Source organism: Vulpes lagopus, chromosome 23 (genome assembly GCF_018345385.1).
Source record: "Vulpes lagopus strain Blue_001 chromosome 23, ASM1834538v1, whole genome shotgun sequence".
In the NCBI taxonomy this organism is placed as follows: Eukaryota; Metazoa; Chordata; class Mammalia; order Carnivora; family Canidae; genus Vulpes; species Vulpes lagopus.
The window spans coordinates 48,110,900-48,138,132 of NC_054846.1; the positions used below are offsets into that span (position 1 = coordinate 48,110,900).

Consider the following 27,233-nt stretch of genomic DNA (forward strand, 5'->3'; position numbering starts at 1 on the left):
CTTAAACTAACCATTCCAGACGCATTTAAATTCAGTCTTTTTATTGCAAGAGAAATGACTGCAGGCAAAGGCAGGCACCGAGCACTACTCCTAATAAGAAAAGCTAACACCTTTTGAGTGCTTTCCACGAGTCAGACACTGTTCTGAGTGCTTTACAAGTAATTGTGTATTTAGTCCTCATAAAATCCCTCCGAGAGCAGAGTTGTTACCATGTCCATTTCACAGATGAGGAAACTGAGGCCCAGAGCATTTAAGTGGTGTACCCACTGTCGGAAAAGCTAGGGTTAGCAGAGAGGAGATTCAGACGCAGGCAGCTCTAGAGCCCATGGGAAGGTGGAAAACCCCAAAAGAGGGAAGTCGTGAGGTAGTAAGGATAGGACTTGTGTCTGTTCACAGCGTGCCAGATGCTTCTTGGCACCTCGTGTCTGTATGCCAGGCTGTGTCCACACTGGGAGAAATTGTGGGAGCCCTTCACAGTGAGGCAGCTCCAAGGCACAGTCTCTTTTAGCCCACTCACAGTCCTTGGTCACCCTGCCTGTGCTGTGAGTTCCTTGAGGTAGGGACTGTGTCTTACTCCTCTCTGATCTCAGTCTCTAACGTGTTGCCTGGAACTTACTAGTTGTGATCTAAAACAAAACCCAGTCTGTGTTGATGGGAGAGGGGGCAGATGGCTTAGCATCTGCTGACTCCTCATGCTGTTTGTGGTGCAGAGCCCGCCTGTGTGGTACCCTGCACTTCACAGAGCAGTGCAGGGAGAGCTAGCTCTGAGATGGATGCTTCTAGTCTTTCTGTGCCTCAGTTTCCTCAGGATAGAGCGGGACTAACACTAATACCAGTCCCTAGGGGTGTTATAAGGATTAAAGGGGTTAACATAAGATGCAAATAAAGTGTCAAGAATAGTTCCTGGCCCCAAGTAGGCCTTAAACACATATTAGATTTAATAATCTCTATTACAAGGGCTCAAGCACAGTTTTGAAGTCTCTTGAACAAGGTTCTTCCCCACCAGCCTCTATTCTTTTTTTTCTTTCAAATTTTTATTTAAATTCTAGTTAGTCCCAGTTTCTTTCTTTTTGTTTTTGTTTTTTGTTTTTGTTTTTCTTAAAGATTTTATTTATTTATTCATGAGAGACACACACAGAGAGAGACAGAGACATAGGCAGAGGGAGAAGCAGGCTCCATGCAGGGAACCCGATGTGGGACTCGATCCTGGGACTCCAGGATCAGGCCCTGGGCTGAAGGCAGCGCTAAACCGCCGAGCCACTGGGCTGCTCTAGTCCCAGTTTCTTTTCCTGATTACATCATAGGGGCAGTGACTGGTGAGTCCTGATCTCTTAGGGGTTTGTGACAGTTCTTTCAATAGCTGAAAAAAATTCCCAATTGACATTAAGGAACTGGTACCTATGATGTTGTCTTTCCTTCTTGGCTCCAGTTAAATGGGGGCTAGAGCAAGAATGACTACAGCTCACCTGAATGATCGCCCCTTGTAACTACCCTAAATGGCATAGGGTAGAAATAACCAGAATTCCACACTACACTCCTACCTGGGGAAGGACAGGGAACCATCAGGACTTTATTTGGGAATAAAGGGTTTGGTTAGTCTTGTTCTTGGCCTCTTCCTTGCCAGCCTTTCAGAGAGCAAGCTTGTGGACTCTGGCAGCTATACTTGGGAGAAGATAAGGAAGTGTCAGAGTGCCTGAAATCATTGGGAAAATTGACCTAGGAAGGAACTGTCGCAGGTTGCTTTATTTTGCTTGCTTGCTCTCTGATTACTTATGTGGAGCTTACATGAAGCCATGTTTTCCCCTTTATCGGAAGAAAACAATTACTTCTCTATTCAGATTCTCATCCCATTTGTACATTCTCTAAATACCCATCTCCTCAGTCTCAACTTGAAGACTCACAAGAGCACCTGTTCTCACGCTGGCTACTTTTACTCCCACTCCTGCCTCATCATCTCTCATTAATGATAGATGCCCATAAATCCCCAAACTGGCCTCCTTCTTCCCAACTTAGCATCTTTGTGTTCTTTCTAAGTAGCTCGGCCATAATATCACTTTCTTTAGCAGCATTCTGACTTCTAAGAAGCTTAATAGGCAAGGAGATTGTAGGGTCTTTGACTTTTCTCTGAGCTTTAGCCCTAAGTGGTTTATTCTATTAAGCTGATTCTTGGTGGTGGATAGAGCTTTGCCGCATAAGAAGTTGGATGGGGGGGGGGGGTTGCAGTTTTAGGAATAGCATACTTTCACTCCCTCTTCCACTATTCCCCACCCTCAAACCCATTCCTGCACTAGGATCCTGTTTTCAGAGCTCAGGAATGAAAGGGGTGGTGACGGAGCCAAAGTAAAGAACTTTTCTTTGAGGACTTAAGAAGTTGGCTTTTTTTTTTTTTTTCTTTTTGAGCTGTGCTTTGCCTCTTACCTCTATCCTTCCTGCCCATTTGTTCCTCTTCTTCAATCAGCCACTTTGGGATTTTTCCTTTTTTTCCTTCCACCCTTTGCCTCCTCTCTAATTCTAGCTACAAAAAAGGGAGCAATGACTAAAAATTATGAACTATTGATTCAAAGAGAGGAAATCCAGGTGTGGAATGTAGAAAAAGAATAACAGATTCGATTCTAACAAAGGAAACAATGCAGAATTCTTCTCAATGTTCTTTTTCTTTAGAGTTACACCAAGATGAATTTATGCCTTCTGATATTTTGGCCCAGATTAAAGATCTTCATTCAGGTTTCCCTATTAACATTCTCTCTTGGTTCAGAAGGGCCAGCAGGTTGGGAGAGCAGGGCAGGGGAAGAATGTTTTTTGTTAAACCGTTTTGAGCTGCAGGAAAACTATATAAAGGAAATTTGTGAGCAGGAAAACCAAGGTTGCTGGAGAAGTGAGGAAAGGAAATCAAGAGTGTAAGTGTAGAAATAAAGGTACAGCAAGACAGGTGAAGGGGGGTTTAAGAGGTACAGACTTCTGGTTATAAAATAAATCAGGAAGGTAAAAAGAAACATAGGGAATATAGTCAATAATACTGTAATAAGGTTATATGGTGATGGGGATGACTGCGTTTATCATGGTGAACCTTGTGTCATGTAGAGAATTGTTGAATCACTATGTTGTACATCTGAAACTAATACAATATTGTATGTCAACTCTACTTCAATAATAACATTTTTTTAAAAAAAGTACAGGACAATCTTCTCAGAGAGGGCAGGAAGAAAACCAAAAGTGATCAGAAAGCTAAAAAGAAGGAGAGAATGCTTGAAGATGGTGGTGGGAAGATGATGGACCATTGGAAACGTTTAAGGAAATTACGAACCATTTGTTTCATAACATACCCCTTGTTGATGAAGCTGTGGGGACACCAGGCCCTGTATGCATAGGTGGGGATGTAAAGTGGCCTAATCTCTTTGGAAGGCAATTTGGCAATATCTATGAAAATTTTAAATGCAAAAAAAATTTTTTTTTTAATGCAAATATCCTTTGATGCAGTTCAACTGTAGGAAGATGTATGTACTTTATAATATTGTTAGTAATTTGAAAACCCCCTAAATGTACATTGATAAGGAATTGATAAGTTATCATACATCTCTATTGTAGAAAACTGTGTCATGGTTTTAAAAAGTAAGTTAGGGCCGGGTGTGCTTATACCTAAAACAAGGTACAGAAAAGTACAGGACTCCTTTGTACAGAAAAGAAGATACATACATATATATCTTTATATGCGTATAAAACTTTTGGAAGGGAACAAAAGAGGTTGTTAACAGTAGTTTTATTTGGGGAGTATGACTGGGAAGGAAAGTAGAAATAGTTTTATTTTATGCTCTTCTGCAGTATTTGAATAGGTAACATATGTATGTACTATTTTTACAATTTAAAAATCCAGTTTATGATTTAAAACGTAGTTTGGAGGTGCTAGAATAGATCAAGGATGTTAGGTGAAAAAACTAAAGAAATCTGAATAAAGTATGAACTTGAGTTAGTAATAGTGTATCAACATTGGCTCATTAGTTATAACAAATGCAGCATACTTAAAATAAGATGTAAATCATAGGGGCAACTGGGTGTGAGGAATATGGGAACTGTCTGTACTATCTTTGCAATTTTTCTGTAAATTTAAAAACTTCTAAAGAAGTTTATATTAGACAGACAATTTGGGGGCACCTGGGTGGCTCAGTTAAACATCCGGCTCTTGATCTCAGCTCAGGTCTTGATCTCAGGGTCATGAGTTCAAGCCCTGAATTGGACTCCACTTAAATAAAAAAAGACAATTAAAAAAATAAAAAAAGACAATTTGGAAGACTATATTACAGGAAAGGCCCATGACCTAGCCTTTAAAGATTGAATCTTAGAGAGATGATTTGATAAAGCTGGATGATTTCTGTAGTTCTAGAACTCATTACTGATTGGTTCTATTTCTTCCAAATGCAAAGTGGAATGGGATGGATAGTCACAATTGCTGTGAAAGTGTCTGATTTTGTTGTTGTTTCTTAAAAAGTTAATTTCTTTTATGAATTAGTTTATAAAAAGATTAAATTAACTGATGGCTATTTCAGCTTCACCATCCAAAAAGTACAGGTGCAGGAGCTACCTAGGGAAGGGTGTTTAAACATGAAAAGAGACTTCATGGTGGCCAAATGCTTGCTGCTTTATTCAAGTGAGCACGGCGGGGTGAACAGAGAGCAAATGTGAGGATTAAATTGTATTCCACTTAAGCAGTTCTGTTTGTGGTTATTTATATGAGATTTGGTGCTATGGCCAAGTAGGAGCAGGCCAGAAGACTCTATTCCTAAACCCATCTTCTAAGTGGGCTCTCTTCCCTTCTCAGGCACTGGCCAGGGCCAGTGCTGGCCATTGGCTGAGTTCTGTGCAGGATTAGGGTCTAGAGAATGCAGACCTGCCATTGGCTTAATATGATATGTGCTCTTCTTCTTCTTCTTCTTCTTTTTTTTTTTCTTTTTAAAGATGTTATTTATTCATTCATGAGAGGTACAGAGAGAGAGGTAGAGAGAGAGGGAAGCAGGCTCTGTGCAGGGAACACGACCTGGGGCTCCATCCGGGGTCTCCAGGATCATGCCCTGGGCTGAAGGCAGGTGCCAAACTGCTGAGCCACCCAGGTGTCCCAATATGTGCTCTTCTATCTTTCTGCCTCTGATAATAAGAAATAGTTAAGACCAAAGATAAGAATTTTCTCTTTGAACTAACTTACATGCCGGCCAGAAGAAGGTTTCTGGTTTCATGAAGAAGGTTTCATGGTTTTACCTTTCCATGTAGTAAAGGGAGATCTCTAGGCCTTACTCGCATTGGCCCTAGCACCCAATTCAGAGGAGGGCTCCTTTGTAGTATTGGTTGCAACTAACTGCTGACTTCATATTTCTTGGAATTCCTACTCCCTTGGCTTCTGGGACATTATACTTCCATTGTTCTTCTCCTTCTCCTTTGCCCTTGTTTCTGTTCCCACAGTACCTGTGTTTCCCTGTATCACAGCACTTACAACTTTTTTTATTGTGATAGAGTATCATGTGCATTGGTGAGGGGAGTAAAGTGCTATGTTAGCCTGTAGAGGAATTTTAAAACACCAGTCACCTGAAAGTTGGTCTGCTTTTTAATGTCATTGTGTGCTGGCAATTTTAAATAACATCAGATCATCAGTTATAAAACATTTCTCCCCAAAAATCTTTTGTTGGCCTAAGTTCTAAAAAAAAAGATTGCTCTAGTGACTCTTAAGTTTTACAAATATATATGTAACTTTTAAATAAGCATGTTTAAATTTTATTCTTTAATTACATTGCATTCTATAGGGAAGAATTGAGAGAACTTTTAGTTATACTGTGGATCCATGACACCTGCAGGCTCACTTTGCTTTGAGAGCAGGGGCCTAACAGTTCAGAAGCAGTTGAGCTCACTTAGGACTCCAGCTCCTGTGATACTGCACCCTTCTGCATGTAAACAGTAAATTCAAAATAAAGCACATTAAGTGTAAAGATAAAGAAACAAAAATCGAGCTGTCTCAGGCTGCCATTCTTCTTGACTTCTTGGAGTCCTTCTTTATGTTTAAATTTTGAAACAGTGATACAAACTAAGAAGTGGGGTGTGACATTTTTGTTTGGTATATGCAAATTTTAGTTCATCTAGTAAACAGTTTACTAGACTAGAATATCTTTAAAAATAAAACATAAAAAAAAAATTTTTTAGATTGTTAATCTAAAATGGGCAGCCCAGGTAGCTCAGCGGTTTAGCGCCGCCTTCAGCCCAAGGCCTGATCCTGGAGACCTGGGATCGAGTCCCACGTAAGGCTCCCTGCATGGAACCTGCTTCTCCCTCTGCCTGTGTCTCTGCCTCTCTTCTCTGTGTGTGTGTGTCTCTCATGAATAAATAAATAAAATCTTTAAAAAAAAAAAAAGATTGTTAATCACTTATGTTAAAACTGAAGAATCAATCAAGAAAATAATTGTTATCATTGATTATGACATGATTATTTATTTGTCATAAAAAATGATGCGCTGTGTCCAACATGCCCAGTATGGCCCTGGAGGTGATGTTCGAATTGAATATGAATGGTGAGCAAGTGACAATTACATAAGGGTTTGGGTCCTGGTACATTTGAGGGACAGAGAGTCTGAGGACTGGGATGGAGTGAACGTGGGGAAATACAGCAGTAGAAGAAAGAAAGAACAGCCAGGTCTCCATGAATTTTTTATTAAAGATTGTATTTATTCATGAGAGAGAGAGAGAGAGAGAGGCAGAGACACAGGCAGAGGGAGAAGCAGACTCCAATGCAGGGAGCCCGACGTGGGACTCGATCCCGGGACTACAGGATCATGCCCTGGGCTGAAGGCAGGCACTAAACCACTGAGCCACCCGGGCTGCCCTTCATGAATCTTTTATTTTTTTTTTTTAATTTTTTATTTATTTATGATAGTCACAGAGAGAGAGAGAGAGGTAGAGACACAGGCGGAGGGAGAAGCAGGCTCCATGCACCGGGAGCCTGATGTGGGATTCGATCCCGGGTCTCCAGGATCGCGCCCTGGGCCAAAGGCAGGCGCCAAACCGCTGCGCCACCCAGGGATCCCTTCATGAATCTTTTAAATCGTAGTTTGGATTTTATCCTCTATGCAGGATAAAAAGGATTTTATTCTCTAACAGGAAGCCACAGAGTGTTTTATTTTTTTAAAGATTTTATGTATTTATTCATGAGACACACACACACAGAGGCAGAGACACAGGCAGAGGGAGAAGCAGTCTCCTCATGGGGAGCCCCATATGGGACTCGATCCTAGGGCCCCGGGATCACGCCCTGAGCCGAAGGTAGATGCTCAACCACTGAGGCACCCGCGTGCCCCTACAGAGTGTTTTAAATGAAGAAATACCATGTTGTGACTTACCATTTAAAAGATGACTGTGACTGTTGTGTGAATAATGGATTGAAATAGGGTGTTAGTAAAAAAGATCATTGTAAAAAGGCTGTTGCAGTAGCCACAATGAGAGAAGGGGAAGGAATAGCACCTTCCTGAAATATCCACAATTCCCATGGTAGGTACCCAAAAAATACTAAATAAATAAATCTATAAACACTAAATGCTTAAAAAAAAAAAAAACACCAAAACTGCAGTAGAGCAGGTGGTAAGCCAAGACCATTGACTTTGGAGTTCAACAGGTTGGGCTTCAGTTGCAGCTCAGGCACTTATTAGATGTGCTACTTTGAGGTGGTAATTTAAACTCTTGGAGCCTCAGTTTCCTCATCTGCAAAATGGGAATAAGCTGACTCACATTGTTTTTAATTGAAACAAAATATTGATATTATATTTTTAGCATAGTGTCTGATCCACAGTAACTACTCAATCAATGGCGACCATTATGGTTAGGACATGAGCTAGTGGTCAGGGAAGCTTTGATGTGGATATAGCCACAGGGAACAGAGCAGCTGGTGTTCCTTAGGATATCAGGAACACTTTGGACCTTTTACCAGTTGAGATCCCATTTCCTGAATCTAAATTTTGCTAGCCTCTGAGTAACTGTGTTTGCAAGTCTTAAAAGGGAAAAAAATAGAAGAGATCTTGGGAGAGAGACAGTTATGGTTAGCATCTTCTCGGTTAGCTCAGTTCTTTCCCCTGATTTTGGGAGATCTCCTGTCCCTTAATTCCCAAATTGAACAGTGAAGTCCTAAGGTATGTGCTTCCTTCACACACAAACTAGCTACCCTCTGAGGCAAATTTCCAGTTTTCTCTGCAAAAGCTGGTGGGGGCACAGGAAGCTCTAGATGTGTACCTGGTTAAAACACCTCGAGGAGGGATGCAGTCATAGCTGTTCAGCTCTGTGTATCGTTTGACCCTCACCTACAGTGAGGCCTCTGAGGCCGCAGCAATGATCATTCTGAACCTGTGATGACAGGATGGAGCTAGAGACAGTTTTTATCCTTAGTGGGGAGATAGCTACTTCTTTGGGGGTGATAGAGTTTTCTTTTTCTTAAGATTCTCTTGCCAAGATGTGTGTGTGTGTGTGTGTGTGTGTGTGTGTGTGTGTGTGTGAAAGAGAGAGAATAAGAAAGTGAAAAAATGGCCCAATAGTGCACAGAAACTGGTGGCACAAAGGCCAGGGGAGGGCCTTGCAGGGGAAGACAAGGAAGTGATTTTACCCAGTTTAAATCCCACTTGAACCGTGTGGTTTCTGAGTCCTGAACCTTTTGAGGTTCAAGTTGAGTGCACTCTTGACAAAACGTGATTTTCTGGTTCACATCAAAAAGGCTTTAAAAGACTTCGAAGTCTTTTCCTTGGGACATCAAACAGTCCTCAACAAAGCAGGGCGCTGATGAGATGCGTGCAAATGAACAGATTAAATTCTCCCGTGAGGATTAGATTCTCCTTAAGAAGCAGGCAAAGTTGGACACAGGAGACGAGGCTGTGCCCAAACACACTCACAGGCAGGGACCCCAGAGTGCCCTCATGCCTGTGTTCCCGCAGTACCTCCCTGGGCCTAGGGGCTGACCTTATTTGTTATAAGGTTCACCTAGGAGTACCCAGGGAATTAGAAACCGAAAACAAACTCTTCTGTATTCTCTATCTTGCCTAAGGCCACACTTATGTTCCCCAATAAAAGGTGTAAATTAACTTAGAAAAGATAGGTCATTCCTTTGAAAAATTGTCAGTTGTCTTGGTGGCTCAGAGCAGAATTTTGCTTATTGAACCAACCTCAATCTTTCGAGAACTAAGGACGGAAATGTCTGCTGCCTTCTGGCAAATGGAGGAGCAGACTTGAGGATTGGTGTGGCAAGCTACCCAGTGCGGTTGAATTTCTGTTACCAAAGCAAGCCCCTGAAGCTAAAGCCGACTGCATAGACACAGCTGTGGGTTCGTCAACTGCAACAAGCACAGTTTCTGAGCTGAGCAGCTAAAATATTAATGGTTAGCTCTGAGGTGGAGCAACGGACTCAGGCCACTCTCTTGAAGAAACCTTAATTAGCAATTAAAATATATTTAAACAACTGTTTCAACCAACAGCTTCTAAATAAATAATTGTCACTGCTGATTGGACTTGTTTTATTTTCCTGTGTTTTTTTTTTTTCTTATCTTTTCTTCCCTCTGCATAACTTACAACCCTGTAAATGCTCAGTAGCTGTTAATATGATTCCGTCAATACGTTTACCATGGTGACTTGGGCTGTATTTGGCGAGCATTTGAAGAAATCAGTCACTGGTTGGAGGGAGGAAAGACAAGCTGTCGATATCCAGGGAAAAATGCTAATAACCCCGGTGACAAATCGTCCTCTGGATTCTCCAAGGGTTAAGAAAAAGCACCTCTTAGACATGGGAGCTCCGGGCTAAGTGGTGGTGACTCGTTAGGAGGCACAGACATTAGCTGTCACAGAGCTGCAATGTCCTTTTCATTGTCATACTTTGCACCTTTCAAGCCACACGTGAGTTTTGGAGACAAATGGGCCTGGATTTGGATCCTGATTCTCCTGCTTTTTAACTGTGTGACCTTGAGCAATCACCAAACCTGTATTTTTCTCATCTGTGAGTTAGAGGTTGGAATATGTAGCCTCAAAAGTGGTTGAGAAAGGCCTTGCACAAAGACATTATTCACTGCTTCTCAAATTCTTCTGGGAGAATACACAAATGATAAAAGAAAATGCACTTCTGGCCCTCAGCATTGTACTGGTATATAGGAAATAAAAAATATTTGGGAGTCTTGTATTACCTTAAACTTTTGTGGATTTTACCTTCTGGGTTTAATTTATGACAACAATGTTTAAATATGCTTATCATTAAGTAAAATTGGTGCTCTGATACAGTTCATTAATTAAACACATATTTTTTGAATGCCTACTAAGTGCCAAGCAATTCAAGATACCAGGGATACTGCAGTGAATAAGTTAGATAGGGTCCGTGCTCCTAGTGACTTACATCTACATCAACCAGGAATCCTAGTATTGCATATTTCTCAGGTTCTCTGTGACCCATTTAAGGGGATGCCAAACCCTACACCAGAGAATCCTGAGGAGGATCTCCCACTGGCTAACTGCCATGAACTTAAGTGAGGAAGAGAGAGAATCATTAATATTTTGGCATATGTCCTTCCAGATTCCTTTTCATGAGTTGATAAGTAAGCTGACAAATATTCTTATACAAGTAGGATCCTACTAACATGCTCTTTTTTTTTTACTTTTCCACCTATTTGTTTACTTATTTTTTATAGATTTTATTTATTCATGAGAGACACAGAGAGAGGCAGAGACATAGGCAGAGGGAGAAGCAGGCTTGATCCTGCAGGGAACCTGAGGCAGAAGTTGATCGCAGGACCCTGGGATCATGCCTTGAGCCAAAGGCAGATGCTCAACCACTGAGCCACCCAGGCGTCCCTCACCTTTTTATTTATTATAGATAATGCTCCATGTCAATAAATACAGATCCATAGCACCACTCTTAAATAGCTACTTAGTATTCCATTGCAGAGATGTATCATTTTATGTAACCAATGTCTGGTTATCTAATTATTTTGTTTCCAGCTTTTCAGTGTTATAAACAACACTGCATAGAACATCTTTGTAACTTCACCTTCAGCAAATATCTGATTATTTTCTTTCTTTTTTTAAATTTTTATTTATTTATTCATGAGAGACACAGAGAGGGAGAGAGAGAGGCAGAGACACAGGCAGAGGGAGAAGCAGGCTTTATGCAGGAGCCCATTGTGGGACTTGATCCTGGGTCTCCAGGATCAGGCCCTGGGCTGAAAGCGTCGCTAAACTGCTGAGCCACCTGGGCTGCCCAAGTATCTGATTATTTTCTCAGGATATATTCCTAAAAGGAGAATTGATGAATTAAAAAATGCACATATTTGGGGTGCCATGGTGGTTCAGTGGGTTAAGTGTCCTCTCTTAATTTCAGCCCAAGTCATTATCTCAGGGTCTCACATTGGCTCCACAATGGGTTTAGAGTCTGCTTAAGATTCTCTCTCTCTCCTTCTTCCTCTGTCCCTCCCCCCAATATGCAAGCTGTAAAAAAAAAAATATAGGGCATCGCTTCTCGGTCTTTTGGCTAAGATCAAGTGAAAACAATATGGGGCACCTGGGTGGCTCAGGGATTGAGCATCTGCCTTTGGCTCAGGTCGTGATCCCAGGATCCTGGGACCAGTTCCTCATCGGGCTCCCTGCAGGGAGTCTGCTTCTCCCTCTGCCTGTGTCTCTGCCTCTCTGTGTGTGTCTCTTATGAATAAATAAGTAAAATCTTTTAAAAATATATATTTATTTAAATTTTTATGCTTAAAAAATAAATTTTTATGCTTATTGCCCCATTACCTATTTCTTTATACTTTTTTTTTTTTTTTAAGATTTTATTTATAGGGCAGCCCCGGTGGCCCAGCAGTTTAGCACTGCCTTCAGCCTGGGGTGTGATCCTGGAGACCCAGGATCGAGTCCCATGTTGGGCTCCCTGTGTGGAGCCTGCTTCTCCTTCTGCCTGTGTCTCTGCCTCTCTCTCTCTCTCTCTCTCTCTCTCTCTGTATCTGAATAAATAAATAAAATCTTTAAAAACATATTTTATTTATTTATTCATGAGAGACACAGAGAGGCAGAGATATAGGCCGAGGGTGAAGCAGGCTCCATGCTGGGAGCCCGATGTGGGACTCTATCTGGAGACTCCAGGATCACAACACTAAGCCAAAGGCAGATACTTAACTGCTGAGCCAACCAGGTGTCCCTCTTTATACTCTTATCAGTGTATTATAAAACATTTTCATTTTATTTTATACTCATCAATGTATTATAAAGCATTTTCATTTCAATTTGCTTTTTTTTTATTTTTTAAAGATTTTATTTATTTGTTCATGAAACACAGAGAGAGAGGCAAAGACATAGGCAGAGGGAGAAGCAGGCTTCATGCAGGGAGCCCAATGTGGGACTTGATTCCTGGACTCCGGGATCACGCCCTCAGCCAAAGGCAGACGCTTAACCGCTGAGCCACCCAGGCATCCCCCATTTTGTCAATTCAATGGGCAAAAAATGGTATTTTCTTTATTTCGTCTGCGTTCTTTAATTACTAATGGAGTTAAACATTTAAAAAATGTTTATTGACATTAATCTTTTTGTTTTTTTTTAAAGATTTTTAAAAATTTTATTCATGAGAGATACAGAGACACAGACAGAGGGAGAAGCAGGCCCCATGCAGGGAGCGCAACGTGGGACTCGATCCCGGGTCTCTAGGATTACACCCCAGGCTAAAGGCAGCGCTAAATCACTAAGCCACCAGGGCTGCCCCTAGTCCTTTTTTTTGAATTGCTTGTTTGTATCCTTTCTCTATCTTTCTCTTAGACTTTAAGAGCTCTTTTTATAAGACTACTCATTCTTTTTTATGTATCATGTATGTTGTACATTTTTTCCCGTTATCATTTGTCTCGATATATTAAAATAGTGGAGTTTTGTTGTTTACTTTGCATATAGAAGTTTTTAATTTTTAATGGGTCATTTTATGGTTTCTATTCTTTTTAGTTTCTGACTTAGGCTTATCCTGAGAAAGGTATAAGGATAATCTAGTATCAATCAATCCCTAAAGCATATTCAAATATGCAATAGTTATCTCAAAGATAATGGTCCCCAACTTGGAAAAAGTCTAAATCCCAAGCTCCTGTGGATGTCCATTAAAAAGAAATATAGGGGATCCCTGGGTGGTGCAGCGGTTTGGCGCCTGCCTTTGGCCCAGGGCGCGATCCTGGAGACCCGGGATCGAATCCCACGTCGGGCTCCCGGTGCATGGAGCCTGCTTCTCCCTCTGCCTGTGTCTCTGCCTCTCTCTCTCTCTCTCTGTATGACTATCATAAATAAATAAAAAAAAAAAATTAAAAAAAAGAAATATAGGCGGCATCCAGATCTGGGAGGTAGTCCATAGGTAGGATGACCAAAGAAGTTCACAACCTAATGGTAAATATGGACAGACAGTATATAATAGGAGAAGCATAGATGATGCTTCAAAGGTAAAAAAGGGGAAACCAAACTGGGTCCGGTTTGGGGGACTTCTTTATACTGGGAACTTCTTTATTCTTCAGGATATGCATCCTGGAAAAATAAATGTTCAAGTTGGGATTTTAAGCCTGATTAGAAGTTAGCTAGGCAAAATGCATTTCACACAGGGAATGGCAAACCCAGAGACCTATAGTCTAAAACTGTCAGTTATGTAGCCACCAGCTATGGGGGCTATTTAAATAGAATTGAATAAGATTAAAAATTTTTTTTTCTCAGTCCCACTTGCTACAATTCAAGTGCTGACTACCCACATGTGACTAGTAGCTATTACAGTGACCAGCTCAGGTACAAAGCTTTTTCATTATTTTAGAAAGTTCTGTGGGACAGCACTGTGGAGAAAGAGCTTTATGTATTCAGGGAACTGAAAAGAGTTCACTCCAGTAGGTACATAGTGTACGACAGAGGGGGGTGGCAAAAGATGAAGAGGACAGAGCAAAGAATGCAGGGACTTAGTCGAAGCTGACTGTGGTATTGGGGCCAATGTTCCCAGCCTATTATAGAGGAAGTAGGAAGGAAACGGGAATAAATTTAACTTTTATTATACATCAACCTCTCTGGTAGATTTTATCTCCGTTTTATGGACAGTGCAGCAGAGACTGAGAGAACTCAAGACATTTGACTAACACACACCTCGTTAGTAACAGAACTGAGATCCAAAGTCAGACCCGTCTGATGCCAAAAATCTGTACTCTTTCCGTCACTTCAGTTGACTCAGAAAGCTCTACTGAGTGATCTATTGGATCAGGATAGAAGGGATTCTGACTTAGAACAGATCCCTTCTCAACTTGGTACTCTATTCTGGGAGTATTACTCATAGGTGAGCTTAGGACCCAGCCTGGAAGTGTGAGAGGGAGAGAGAGTGAGAACTTAGAGGCAGAGCTTTCTTTGGAACTTTTTTATTTATTCATGAGAGACACACGGAAAGAGGCAGAGACACAGGCAGAGAGAGAAATTGGAAATTGATGTGGGACTCAATTCCAGGATCCTGGGATTACAATCTGAGCCAAAGACAGATGCTCCACCACTGAGCCACCCAGGTGCCCCCTTTCTTTGGAACTTTAGGCCTCTTGATTCCTGAGTCTCCCAAGAGAAACTGTCCAAGAGACCTTGACATTAGGCAAATTCAAGGGGAAGCTCTGTCCAGGGGCTGACTTTAGAACCAAGACTACATTACCAAAAAGAGCAACCAGCTTGAAGAACCCCATCTGAAACCTGTCAGAGGTCCTCATGAGTATCAGAATATGTGACTTAAGTCATCCCTGACCTAGAACCTATGTGGTGGCCACTTCCAAGATAATATCTTCAGAAAGGAAGAGTGCTGATCGCCAGCTAAAGAGGGAAGTCCTTGCCTTAATACAAGCCCATCTAGTCCAGCAGTTGAGGAATGTGTTAGGCCCTGTCTGCCCCACCCCTAAGCAGTCATAGGGACTGAAGTTTTTTATTTTTTAATTAAAAAAAATTTTTTTTGGAGAGGGTGAGCTGAAGCTTTTAATTTGCTGTCATAGCACCAAGCATTTTCTGAGCCAATGAAAGTCATACCTGGGAGGATATTAAAGAGAATATAACCAACAGAATGTGAACTCTACATTAGTCTCATTCCCAAGTCTGGTATCTTCTAGGGTGAGTATGTTACCTTCACATTCTCCGAGCTGGTATGAGTAATTGAAGGGGAAGATAACATGTATGATCATTCAGATTGGGAACAATGAAGGTTGCAAATCTGAGAAAGAAGTGGGACAGATATAATTAAGGTGATAGATAAAATGGTTAGCTTTGGAGATGAGCAGCAAATCTAGGAAGAGTGATAGAAGAGAAAATTCTAAATGGATGAGGAAGAAGATGCCATGGCCTCCACATTTAAAGTAGGAAGTAAGATACATTGTGGAGAACTGTGGAGGAAAGGATAGAGTGACGGTTGGAAACAGTACGTGGAGAAGGTTCCTGATCTCTGCGGAGTGGAGTGCAGAGAATGCTTGAGACGTGATGGTAAGAGAAGTGAGCAGCAGGTCATCGTTTTCATTCACTTATTCCACAAATATATTGAATACTTGTTATGTGCTATGAGCCATGAGGTCATCAGATTCCAGAATCCCAAGATCATGACCTGAGGCAAAGGCAGACACTTAACTGACTGAGCCACCCAGGGTCCCCATATACCTCTGATTCCTGGTAAGATACAGCACCCTCTCATATTTCTTGGCCATTTGATTTTCTCTTTTGTTAAGTGCCTGTTGAGGAGGGTTCTGCCTATTTTTCTACTGGGTTGTCTCTTCCCTGATTTCTTCACATAGACTTAGTATTTCTCCTACTCAGAGACTGCTCCTTACATAAAGATAGCTTATATATTCTTTTTTTTTTTTTTTTTTAAAGAGAGCAAGCATGAGTAGGAGATTGGCAGAGGGAGAGGAAGAAGCAGACTCCCCAGCTGAGCAGGGAGCCCAATTTGGGGCTTGATCCCAAGACCCTGGGATCATGACGAGCCTAAGGCAGATGCTTAACCAACTGAGCCACCCACTCACCCCAACCCTATATATTCTTATTAATCTCCTTATTTCTACTCAGACCCTTTTATTCCATCTTCTTCATGACTATGAGAGTTTTGTTTCTAAGACAAACCTTGTTCTTGTAATTCCCATGCCTGAAACCCTTTAGTGTCTCCCCATTGCCTCCTGGACAACATAACATGTGAGGTCCTCCATCATCTGCCCTAAAAGCCTCAGCTTTTGCTGGATCCACTCAACTGCTTCCTTCCTCTTTATTTACTGTAACTTCCAACTCTACTAAACTTGCTGTCCTTTGAACACACATAAAACCATTTTATACCTGCCTTTGCTCGAGTTATACTTTTTTTCCCCTTTGTCTTTAATTGGGAGAGTACCTACTTACCGTTTTTAAATTCAGTTCAAAGGTCACTCCTTCTTTAAGACCTTTCCAGCTCTCTTTCTCATCCTTCATTAACCTCACCATCCTTTGTCCTCCTATTAAATACATTATTATTGCTAGTAGGTCACCTGTTTATTCTATTGCATATACTGGTTAATATACCTCCCTTGCCCACGAGGCTATATATACGCCCTCCGAAGGCATGGGGAGCCCCTTGAATGGAGCCATATTTCTTACTCCTCTTTTTTTTTTTAATTTTATTTATTCATGATAGTCACACAGAGAGAGAGAGAGAGAGGCAGAGGGAGAAGCAGGCTCCATGCAGGGAGCCCGACGTGGGATTCGATCCCAGATCCCCAGGATCGCGCCCTGGGCCAAAGGCAGGCACTAAACCGCTGCGCCACCCAGGGATCCCACTCCTCTCTTTAATCTCGGGCCTACCACAGTGCCTGGTACAGAGAAAGTAGCAGTAAATAGTAGACATTGTCATTAATATTATTAATGTTATTATGAGTACATGTCCACCTGTTTCCTTATTAGATTGTGAATTCCTTGAGGACCTGGCACGGGTGGCAAGCAGTGACATTTGTTGAATGAATAAATAACTTACAAAAACTTCTGAAAACAAAACAAAACAAAAAAAAAAAAACAACTTCTGAAAACATTGCTTGTTTTATTTATTTATTTTTTTAAAGATTTTATTTATTTATTCATGAGAGACACAGAGAGAGATAGAGACATAGGCAGAGGGAGAGGCAGGCTCCCTGGACTCTGGGATCACAACCTTGAGGCAAAGGCAGGCGCTCAACCCCTGAGCCACCTCGTGCCCCAAAGTAATTGTTTTAAAGTGATATTTGAAGTAGGAATATAGAAGCCGTGTATATTATATTCGCAGAGGAACAAAGCTGATTTGCATCCACTTTACGAGGATGAAATTTTAATCTCAAATAAATTCAGAGTGAAATTTTAGAGGAACAAATGTAAAATTTTATGCTTGGGCTAAAAATTTAAGCTGTAAAAGTAAAAGTGGGAAAAGCCTGATGTGTCCGTTCCTGTGGAAGAGGAGCTGAAATCTGTTATTTGATATTGTCCTTCATCTAGAAAGATGAAGCTTTTGCGGCAGATTATAATTTGTATGTGAGTGTGACTGGAAAGATGCAAATCTAAGAACGAGGTCCTAGGAGATTATCCTTTGGTTAGCACCTATGTCTGCTGTCTGAAGAGCTTGTCAGTGTTACAGTGACATCTTGTAGATGGCTTGGCTAAGACTTTCTTTGCTCAAAAAGAACGCCTCTTCCTTGGAGTAACCATTCTTAAGCTATTTTCATCTCCACACAGTAGATGAAGTTCCCTTGCATGGTAATCTGTCATAGACAAATCTACAGTGATGTATAATTTCTGGTCCTCCAGAGCTCTGGAGCTTGGCCTCCTTCTCTCTGTCTCCCCCACAAGAAGGCATATCATAATGGAAGTGTGCAATCATGACATAATTTGTTATAGTGATAATCTCGATGTGCTCCAAGTTATGTTTTCTAAAAACTCGATCATTTCTCCAAACTTCAATACTTTAATTATTAGTGGTAAGAAATTACTATATTCCTCACAATTGACATCTTGGTTGAGAACCAAAGATATGAACAGTGGTATATTTTATTTGTAGAGAGATGAGAAACTTTGGAATGGTACCAATTGTGATTCATTTTGCAGTGTAGTCACTGCCATGTGATCCTGAGCTAGTTGCTTAATATCTCTGACTTTCGTCTGAAAAATGGGCTACTTTATAAGTTGCTGTCAGGACTATAAATAATTGTGTAAAACACCCAGCATAGTGCCTACCTCCTAAATATCTTTCAAATACGTATACATCTCTCTCCCCACTCCCTACTCCATACCGGTTGTAACCCTGTTTTGAGCCACTAGTATCATGTTCCAGATTTCTGCAGCAGCCTTCTTACTGGTCTTTTGCTCTCACCCTTACTTGCCTTGTTTCCTTCAAAGCAAATATTCTCAAAGGCTGACCTGAACCCTTAACAGGTATGTCCCTGGTATGGAGATGGAGATAGAGCTGCCATTTGCTGAGTGTCTATCACATGACAGAGGCTGGTCTAGCATTTTATGCATGATCTCATTTAATCCTCCACAATAAACCTGAGACGTAGGTATCATCGTTCACCTTTCAAAAACTAGAGTTTGGAGAGATTGAGTGACTTGCCCACAGCCACTGTGCTGGGAAGCAAGGAGCTCTGTGTGTATCCAGGTTAATCTGGTTCCAAAGTTTTTGCTCTGTTCCTGTTCCATGCTGCCTCTGCGTCAGGTTATCAGAGCCTGGTGCTGTTAAACATCCTGATCCTATTACTAACTCCCTGTGTGCTGAATCTGAGATTACAATACGGTCTCCTAATAATTTGGCTTTGCACATCACTTGGCTATAGGGAGATGATGGTGAATGCAAATATCTAGTCGTGCATCAATAAACTAACACGCTAGTTTTTCAGTCTTTTATGACTTAGTGAACATGCGTAAACCTCCCTGGTTTCTCTCAACTGACAAGATTGAGTTTCTGGACCAGTGAGGGTGAGGGCCAGATTCTGGGCTTGGATAGATTTGCCAAGGGAAACATCTCTTGGTATGAGTCTTCTGGCAACCAGCCTACTGCTCCAGACTACAATTTTCTGATGCCTATCATTAACCTTGATGACAGTGATGAAAAAAAGATTTTTAATGAAAAAATCTTTTATTTGGTTTGAAACCTGACTGCCTCTATAGACTTTTTGATAGTAACAGAGATGGAGACTATCTGCACTTGGTTTCCCAAGACTTAGGTAGGCTAGCCTTTGTGAATGGCTGCTCATTTCTTAATGTTTTTTCAAGCATTCAATCAGCAAACATATTTTGGGTTTTTTTTTTAAACCTGTTTTGAGCCTTATAACGGGGAATACAAGAAATTTAGTATTCTAAGATACTTTATGGTATAATTGGGAGCATTAGACATGAACAAAGAAATGACCAACAATTAAAAATACAAGATCACAGTACTTTCACATAGTAAGCATTTTATGAATGGATTTGAAGTGAATGTTTGATATCATATGTGCCTGTAGCTTATATGGGGGCTCAATAAGTATTTATTGAATGATTATTGAATGTTGACCTCCAAGATGGCACTCTCCCATAGACAACTTCCAATCCATATCTCTAGCTCTGACCTCCCTAAGAAGCTGCAGGCTTGTGATATCCAGCTGCCCCCTGGACAGCTCCACCTCAATGAATATCCCATTAGCATCTCAATCACAACATGTCAAAATTGATTTTATTAACTTTCCATCTTTGGAGAGGCACTGTAACCTCAGGATTAAGATCATGGAGTCTGGGATATTGGTTTGATTCGCAGCTCCTTTACTTAATGGCTGCATGACCTTGGGAAAGTCTCTGAACTCTTCTTTCCTTGTGTGGGGTTGTTCCTCGGAGTCATTGTGAGAATGATAATGGATATAAAGCATTTAGCACAGGATCTGCACATAGTAATCATTAAATGGTAGCTATTATCATAATTCCCCCAAACTTCCTATGTTCTTTACTTGGTAATGACACCATTACCCACTCCAACCCTCACCTTCACTCCATCTCATTTACTTAGTTACCTAAAACTGTATGTTCTACTGTTTTGTTATCTTCCAGATGATGGCTCATTCGACATACACTTACTCAACATCTACTGAATGCCAAACACGTTGTTAGGCTCCAAAGACACAGAGAGGAATATTTACCAGTCTCTGGGTTTGTGAAGGCAGATACATACATAGTCACAGCCTTTAAGTGATCCACTTAATGGAAATGCACGAAGTGCATTAAAAGTGCATTAAAAAGAGCCTGGGAGAGATAGTCTTTCCTCCTTTCAAGTGCTCTCACTTCAACCTATGTTACCTCCAACTGTGGATATTACAGGAGTTCTTCCTTTTTCCTCTTCCTCTTCTTTCTCTTCTCTTTCTTCTTCCTTCTCCTGTTCTCCTCCACTTACCCCTCCTTCCCTCATTCTCTCCTCCTCCTTATTGATTTCCAAAATATATAGGGAAAACAGAAATAGATGCTCATTGGGAAAAAAGTAAATTACAGAATAATTATAAAGTTAAAGTCTCTTTTACTCCACTTCTGTAATCCTACTCGCATCCACAAAGGTTAACACTATTTATAGTTTACTAGGTACTCCTTTAGACCTTTTCCTATTTATAGATGTGTATGCTTATATAGATAAAGATATAGTTAAATGTAGGTTAAAATATGTTTTTATACAAATGAGATCATACCATAAACATATTTCTTGCTTTTTTATTTAGCAATATCTTTTTTTTTTAAAGATGTATTTATTTATTTGAGAGGGAGAGTGTGCAGCAGGGATGGACAAGGGACAGAGAGAGTCTTAGGCAGACTCTGCACCCTTGCAGAGCCCAATGCAGGGCTTGACCTTACAACCCCGAGGTCACAACCTGAGCTGAAACCAAGAGTCCGACGTCTAACCAGCTGGGCCACCCAGGCACCCCTTAACAATATATCTTTAATTTTTTTTCATGTCAATACATAATAGAATCATCTTTTCTTTTAGCCCCTAGTGCTATTCCATATTTTGTAACTATCATAATTTATTTAGTTGCTTCCCTATTGGAATCCTTCTATTGCTTCATTTTTCACTATTACAAGCAATGCAGTGGGGAACTTTTTACACAGATGTTTTTATGGATGTATCTAATTGTTTCTGCAAGTAAGTTTCTGGTAGTGGAAGGGCTGAGATAAAAGATGTGAGAATTTAAGTTTTTGTTAGAGTGTGCTCCAAAAAGACTGTATCTGTTTACACTGCCATCCAACAGTGAATGAGAATACTCATTCAGATGTGGAAACACATCTCACCCAGACTGGCTATTATCAGTTCTTCAGTTTTTGCAAATCTAATGAGTAAAAAAGCTCTATTCATCTTTTACAGATTTGTATTACCGTGGTTACTAGTCAATTTGAGCATGCTTCCATATATTTATTGATCATTTGTATTTCTTCTGCAAATGGATGTCTATATTATTTGCCTATTTCCCTATTAGATTGTTGTCTTTTTCTCATTGATTTGAAGGCTTGCATCATTACATTTCGATATTAATTCTTTCTCTGTTATATACATTACAGATATTTTTTCCAAGCCTATTGCTTGTCTTTTTTTTTTTTTGCTTGTCTTCATTTACACTGTCTTACATCACACAAAAGGTTTTCTTATTAGCAAAACCTGCCAGTAAAAAAAATAATAATTAAAAAAGTAAAACCTGCCGGTCTTTTTCTATGATAATCTCTTAGATTTGTCTTTTGCTTAGAATGCCATTCCTTCTTTCAGAAGAATTTATATGTAAATAATCTTTTTCTCTTCAATGTTTTCACAGTTTTATTGTCCAAGTTCGATCTTTAATACAATTAAAATAAATATCAACAGTGTGAATTAAGATTATAATCTTAGTTTTTTCTAAGGTAATTTCTAATTGTGCTAACATAATTAATTAAATACTCCACCTTCTCCCACTGATTTGAGATGCCAGGTTGTATACACAGGTCTGTTTCTGGATTCTATCCTATTCCCTTGATTTTGTGTGTGTGTGTGTGTGTGTGTGTGTGTGTGCCAACACCACTCTGTTTCAATTACTATAGCATTATAGGACATTTTTACACTTTATGCACCCCACAACTGCATATTCTACCTTTTTGTTATGTTTCTCTCTTTTTTTTGTCACATTGTTTTTCTTTCTCATAATTTTCTTTTTTTTAAGTTTTTTTTAAATTTTTATTTATTTATGATAGTTACACACACACACACACAGAGAGAGAGAGAGAGAGAGAGAGAGAGAGAGGCAGAGACACAGGCAGAGGGAGAAGCAGGCTCCATGCAGGGAGCCCAACATGGGACTTGATCCCTGGTCTCCAAGATCACACCCTGGGCCAAAGGCAGCACTAAACCGCTGAGCCACCTGTGCTGCCACTCCTTTAATCTATTGATGTAGAGAATCAGCCCTTACATTTCTGGATAAATCTTACCTGTTATTAGTCATGAAAAAAGTTTTTTTTTTTTTAAGATTTTATTTATTTGTTCATGAGAGACACAGAGAGAGAGAGGCAGAGATATAAGCAGAGAGAGAAGCAGCCTCCATGCAGGGAGGCCAATTCAGGACTCAATCCTGGGATTCTGGGATTACGCCCTGGATGGAAGGCAGGTGCACAACCACTGAGCCACCCACGTGTCCTGAAAACAGTTTTTTAGAAAAATTAAGTTTAAGATATTTGTATTGATGTTCTTAAGTCAGTGGTTAGTTTTCCTCTTGGTTTTTCATGTTGGGGTAATACTAGTTTACCTGAGAGAGTTTTTTTCTCCCAGGACCCATGTACTCTTAAAAATTATTGAGAAACCTCAAAGGACTTTTGTTTATGTGTTTCCTGTCAATAATAAAAACTAAAAGTATAAGTTATGATAATGCTTAAATTATAATTCTTAAATTTTCCTTATGTCACAAATTAAATCTGCTTTTTTATTTCCCATATTGTTTGCCTGTGTGTTTTCTCTTTTATTCTCATTTGAGTTTGCTAAAATTTTATCTATTGCATTGTTATGTATTGGTATATTTTAAAGGACCACTTTTTGTATTATTAATCATGTTTATTGTTCTTTTGGTTGTTTCTGCATCTCTCCTTATTCTTTTATTTTGGTGGATTTATTTTTAAAGTCATATTTATTGACACATAATTTGCACATAGTAAAATACACCCTTTATAGTGTACAGTTCTATGAGTTTTGACAAATGCATACAATCATGTAACCACTAGCCAATTAGGATACAGAAAAGTTTCTGTCATCCTCAAAAATTCCCTCATTCCCCTTTGCAGTCAGCTCCCCCTTGATCTTCAGTTTCTGGCATCATGTTTCCTGTTTTAGTAATTTATTTGTTTTTTTTTTTCTCAGTGATATTCCATTACATGGATGCACTGCATCCATTCACCAGTTGAAGCATATATAGGTTGTTTCCAGTTTGGGGTGATTATGAATAAAGCCACTATGAACATTTGCAAATATGTTTTTGTATAAATTTTAGTTTTCATTTTTCTTGAATAAATACCTAGGAGTAGAATTTCTAGGTCATATGATAAGTGTATGTTTGATTTTATAAGAAACGCCAAATCGTTTTCCTATCATTCTTTGTTTACTGGATTTCTATTTGTTTTGTTCTTTCCTTTGCTTCTGTCAAATCTCTTTTTTTTAGAATGTGAGTTTGGTCTCCTCTTGCTGATTCACCTTAGCAAGGGCATAGGGCACACCACAATGCCTCAAGCATAAAACACCAGAGAGGACACCTCAGTGACAAGACTTGGGAAGTGGTTGAGCAAAATGATATTGTTTTTCCAAGTGAGACAACCCTGGGGGTCATAGGAGGGAGAGGAGGAAAATCGGAAAGATGAAAAAAGAAAGCAGAAGGGGAAGAAAATAAATGAAAATAAAAGTGCTACTGGGTAATACCTTAATGTCACATCATGGTGTCATGGTAGCCTAGAGCAGTGGCCTTGAGGGCAATAGGGTAGGGGAGGTGGGCCAGAAACTACTAGTGCAGATCCTGAAAGCCTATGGTTCCAAGATTCAATATGAGTAGAGAGGTTAAGCCACTGTGGACTTTGGGAAAGAGGAATGGTCTGATCCCAGTGATTATTGTGATGAGATGGAGTTTGGGAAAAGGACAGAGGCTGAGATGGTCCCAGCTGTGAGGCTGCTCTAAGAGTCTCGGGCGATCATGATGTTACCAGAGAAAGAAAAAATTGTGGGATGGAAAACATAGTAGGTACTCAATAAATGCTTTTTTAATTAACTAATTAAAGAACTTGGTATTTTATTTTATTAAAGATTTTACTTATTTATTTGAGAGAGAGCATAATCTGTGGGGAGGGGTAGAGGGACAGGGATAAGCAGACCCCCCACTGAGCAGGGAGCCTGATGTGGGGCTCCATCCCAGTACCCTGAGATCATGACCTGAACTGAAGGCAGACACTTAACCGACTAAGCCATCCAGGCGCCTCTAGAACTTGACATTTTAAGTTGGTTGCAGAAGTAGAAGTTCATTAGAACTACAAACAAATGAACCAAAGAGGTGAAAACAGTGAGAACAATACAGAAAGATGAGTAAGTTGAGAGGGGAAAAGAATCCTGTGAACTATTTTAATGGTCTAGGGTAAGGGAAGGAGTTGGCAAGACTTAAAGCCGTAAATATAAGACAAACTTTTTTCTTTTTTTTTAAGTTTTTTTAAAATTTTTTTATTTATTTACGATAGTCACACACACACACACACACACACACACAGAGAGAGAGAGAGAGAGAGAGAGAGAGAGAGAGAGGCAGAGACATAGGCAGAGGGAGAAGCAGGCTCCATGCACCGGGAGCCCGATGTGGGATTCGATCCCGGGTCTCCAGGATCGGGCCCTGAGCCAAAGGCAGGCGCTAAACTGCTGCGCCACCCAGGGATCCCTAACACAAACTTTTTGAATAAACATGGAAACCTTGCAAAGACCAAGGATGAGCTTCTGGGTTCTCGGGCTCTGGTACCTGACTACCTGACCTCTGACACTGGTTGGTGTCTGAGCTTGTCTACGGATACCCTGAGGCCAGACAGCTAAATGTTGAGCAGAAATGTTCCTGAGGGGGTTTATACTTTGGGGTGGGGTTGAGAGGTAGATGACATGACTCTGAAGCACTTTTCTAGCCTTATGATCTTCTCTAGCCTTAGGATCTTATGATTCTAGTGAAAATACTACTCAAGTGTCACATTCCCAGAGTAAGAGTAAGGACTCTCTTGGCTTAGAAAAAGGCCCCAAGGCCTTCAGTGGGAAAGAGCAAGTAAAGGCTCTTGGGCAATATGAGCCAAGACAGTTCTCATCCATCCCTGGAAATGAGTTCTCGGGAGAGAATGAAACTCTTTTCCACGGCAGAATTGATGGGATTTTTTTGTCCAGTGCTCCCATTATGAGGTCTGGTTACTCCATGTTGTAAGAGAAGGAGAAAATCCCGTGGCAAATGTCTCCTCCCTTCTGATTAAATGGTTTTTATTCACAGCTCTAACAGTGCATTAAGTAGAACTTTGGTTTCCCTTTTACAAGAGAGATCATTTACCTCTCAGGCACTGGACAAGGCATGGAGACGGGATCCCTCCTATGTACAGAAATAACTTACAGTGGAGTGTGAGAAATTATATCATCGAGTGGCATTATTTTTTTTAATTTTTTTTAATTTTTATTTTTTTTTAATTTATGATAGTCAGAGAGAGAGAGAGAGAGAGAGGCAGAGACACAGGCAGAGGGAGAAGCAGGCTCCATGCACCGGAAGCCCGACGTGGGATTCGATCCCGGATCTCCAGGATCGCGCCCTGCCAAACCGCTGCGCCACCCAGGGATCCCTCGAGTGGCATTATTTAGGTAACATTTATTAGGAACCTACTTAGTGCTGGGTACTGTCTTAGGCACTGAGGATACTGCAGTGGACAAACAGACCAAGGCCCTGCCCTCAGGAAGCTTCTCAGTTGGGTGGGAACACATGGGAGAAATCCTTCTGTCTGCCTGGGACCAGGGAAGGCTTAAGGGAGGACCGACCCTGGCCACACTCCCTCCCAATCTGTCTCTATGAGGCAGCCAGAAATAATTTTTTTTTTCAGAAAGAATTTTGTAAAATCACAGGCCTGAAAAGGTTATTCCCTTGCTGTCTCACCAACGGTTTCTCTTTGCCTTTCTGATAAAGATCCCCAAGTCATGTTAGTCTGCCTGGGGCCCCCAAGGCCCTGGACTTATCCTCCTGCAGTCTTCCTTACGCCCTGCAATCCTGCACCGTTGCTTTCTTTCAGTTTTTCCAACATGTTCTCCCACCGTCTACCTCAGGAGCTTGGCACCTGCTGTTCCCTTGAATCTGGATCCTCCTGGGTGCCTGGGTGGCTCAGTGGTTGAGTTTCTACCTTCGGCTCAGGTTGTGATCCCGGGGTCCTGGGATCAAGTTCCGCATCAGGGTCCCCACAAGGAGCCTGCTTCTTCCTCTGCCTGTGTCTCTGCCTCTCCCTGCGTCTCTCATGAATAAATGAATAAAATCTTAAAAAAAAAAAAAGAAAAGAATTTGTGTCCTCCTACAGCACTTCTTTGCCCCTCCTGACCCCTGCTGCCAGCTCACTTTTCCCGTTAGTCTCACTTACCCTTTCTCAGCTCCAAATTGAATTCCTCGAAGTCCTCCTGACCATTCCCCTTTTCCTGTAAGCCACATGTACTCCACTTGTGCATACCCTGCTTGGCCACTTCTCCTCTCCCCTATCCCTCAGACACCAAACACATGAACCAAAAAATAAAGAGAAAATAGGAAACTGTGGGTGATGCCTGGGTGGCTCCATCCATTAAGCATCTGCCTTCAATTCAGGTCATGATCTCAAAGTCCTGGGATCGAGCCCCACATCGGGCTCCCTGCTGAGTGGGGAGCTTGCTTCTCCCTCTCCCTCTGCCTGCCACTCCCCTTGCTTGTGCTCCCTCTCTCTGTCAAATACATAAATAAAATCTTTAAAAAAAAAATAAAAGAAAAGAAAATGGGAAATTGTGATAAATGCTTTGTGGGGAAAAAGCAGCTTATCATTCATTTCAGTGAGGACATATAAATATATATTATATATGTTGGTTTATGATTCACACAAATACATGTCCTGAATTGTTTGTTGAATGAATGACAATTCTTTATCAGTAAGATATCTCAAGTTGGAAAATACAGGAAGAGAATTCCAGGCCAAAAATATGATATGTGCAAAGATACAGAAGCATGAATAGG

The 27,233-nt window shown here is 40.7% G+C and overlaps 1 protein-coding gene across 2 annotated transcripts in view; it reads left to right on the forward strand.

The window, feature by feature from the left end:
* Positions 1-27,233, forward strand: part of RNF220 (ring finger protein 220) — a 229,035-nt gene that overhangs the window by 16,077 nt on the left and 185,725 nt on the right. The gene's annotated exons all lie outside the window — the stretch shown is intronic.